Source organism: Myxine glutinosa, chromosome 7 (genome assembly GCF_964187855.1).
Source record: "Myxine glutinosa chromosome 7, kmMyxGlut1.1, whole genome shotgun sequence".
Taxonomy (NCBI): Eukaryota; Metazoa; Chordata; class Myxini; order Myxiniformes; family Myxinidae; genus Myxine; species Myxine glutinosa.
The window spans coordinates 64,995,479-64,998,226 of NC_136267.1; positions in this window are offsets into that span (position 1 = coordinate 64,995,479).

A 2,748-nucleotide genomic window follows, 5' to 3' on the forward strand; every position below is an offset into this window, starting at 1 on the left:
GGAATCGGGTTAGTCGGGGTAACTGTACGACCGCGGGGCCATCCGCTCGGCAAACACAACATCTTATCCGCGGGCCGTAACAATATATATATATATATACATATACTAGCTGAGGTACCCGGCTTCGCCCGGGTTGAATAAGAACAATACAAATATATACTGAAACGCAAAAGAAACTTACCACCTTTGAAACCTTTAAATATCAACAATAACACTGCGTGTAGTAAATGTGTGAACTTATTTGCGGACAATAGTGTCCTCACTGTCAGACAAAACGGTCACGGATGGTCACTTGAACCTTCAATGGTCATTTCATAGCACAGCTGTTGAACAGCCGTTTTGACTGTCAGTGATTAGCCAAGGGGTACGGGATGATTTTAATGAGCTGCACGTGATGTCTTGATATTGGCTTTAAAAAGGCCAGTGCAAAATGGGCATTTTGACCGAAAAATGACCATTTTGACCAACTTCAAAAAGACCGAAAACGCAAAAGAAACTTACCACTTGTTTGAAATGTAATAAAATTGTAACAGTTCAAAATAAAACAAACCAACAATTGCTAATTGAAACATTGGCATTTTTTGATGAAATGTCAAGTTTTTGACCAAGATACACCATCTCATCAGTTTGTTCTACAGTACAGAACAGCACAGGGTGCAATGTCAGTCCCCTTTCAATAGCGTGTGTGGCCACCATTGTTTTGGATACAGGCAGTGCATCATCGGCGTATACTGCCTACCAGTCTTTGGATGGATTGCTGCTGGATTCTGTCCCACTCAGTCCTCAATGTCTGAAGCAGCTCTGCTCATGTCGTGGCCCTGCCAACTACGCGTCTCCCAAGCTCATCCCACAGGTGCTCTATGGGATTCAGGTCAGGGGAGAGCGCAGGCCACTGCATGGTGTTGATGTTCTCGCCTTGGAGAAATGCAGTGGTAAAGCGAACAGCATGGAGACGAGCGTTGTCATGCTGAAAAGTTCTCAGTTCTGGGTGGTCTAGCAGGAATGGCAGCAGATGAGGTCGCAGGATGTTATCCACATACCGCTGGGCGTTAAGATTCCCATCCACAACCACCAGTGGCATCCTGTACCGGCCCGATATGGCGGCCCACACCATCACACTTGGGCCACCCCACCTGTTGGCTTGACACACGCAACAATCGGCATATCGCTCGCCAGTTCTTCTCCACACACGCTCACGCCCATCAGGACTGTCCACACAGAACCTTGACTCATCGCTGAAAGCGACCTTGTTCCACTGCGCCAAGGTCCACCGCTGATGCTGCTGGCACCATCTCTGTCGGTTGCGGCGATGGGCAGCCGTCATCACGGGGCCTCTGTATGGTCTTCTGGCAGTCAGGCCATAGTCATGCAGTCGTCTTCGTGCAGTATCCTTGGAGATCCGTGGGTTTGCATGCCCCAGAGTTTCTGCCGCAGTGCGGGATGCTGGACGGAATCGATCCTGCAGGTGACTTCAGACAATCTGCCTGTCCTGCCTTCCAGTGGTGACTCTCGGCCTCCCTGATCGAGGTCTGTCATCTGCAGAGTTGTGGAGGGTGTCTCTGTCCACCAGGGCCGATATCGTCTGGTGTGAACAGCCAAGGCGACGTGCCACCTCACGGTAGCTCAGTCCGCCTTGCAGCATGCCCAGGGCAGGCTGCCGTTGATCCCTTGACAATCGTGGCATGTTGATTGAAATGCCCATTTTGCACTGGCCTTTTTAAAGCCAATATCAAGACATCACGTGCAGCTCATTAAAATCATCCCGTACCCCTTGGCTAATCACTGACAGTCAAAACGGCTGTTCAACAGCTGTGCTATGAAGTGACCATTGAAGGTTCAAGTGACCATCCGTGACCGTTTTGTCTGACAGTGAGGACACTATTGTCCACAAATAAGTTCACACATTTACTACACGCAGTGTTATTGTTTATATTTAAAGGTTTCAAAGGTGGTACGTTTCTTTTGCGTTTTCGGTTTTTTTGAAGTTGGTCAAAATGGTCAACTTTTTCGGTCAAAATGCCCATTTTGCACTGGCCTTTTTAAAGCCAATATCAAGACATCATGTGCAGCTCATTAAAATTATCAAGTACCCCTTGGCTAATCACTGACAGTCAAAACGGCTGTTCAACAGCTGTGCTATGAAGTGATCATTGAAGGTTCAAGTGACCAACCGTGACCGTTTTGTCTGACAGTGAGGACACTATTGTCCACAAATAAGTTCACACATTTATTACACGCAGTGTTATTGTTGATATTTAAAGGTTTCAAAGGTGGTAAGTTTCTTTTGCGTTTCAGTATATGATGAAAAGAACATGTATATTTTAGAGCAATATCACAGTACATTTCCTACATGACGTTTTGTCAATTTTCAATTTCTCAAAACCTCTTGGTATACAACATTTCTGGTTTTCTTACTTGGTGCCAAGACATAAAGATTGCTTGGTTTTCCAACCCTCGAGCAGCCCACGTACAGCTGGCCATGGGAAGTACCCGGCATTGCTGGGTGGGGGAAGGGAGGGGAGGAGGAAGGGGAGGGGAGGTGAACGGGGGGGAGGGGAGGTGAACGGGGGGGAGGGGAGGTGAACGGGGGGGAGGGGAGGAGAGGGTGGGGAGGGGAGAAGAGGGAGGGAGGGGAGAAGAGGAGGGGAGGGGAGAAGAGGAGGGGAGGGGAGAAGAGGAGGGAGGGGGAGGAGGAGAGGGGAGGGGGAGGGGGGAGGTGAGGGGGGAGAAGGGAGAGGGAGCGGTGGG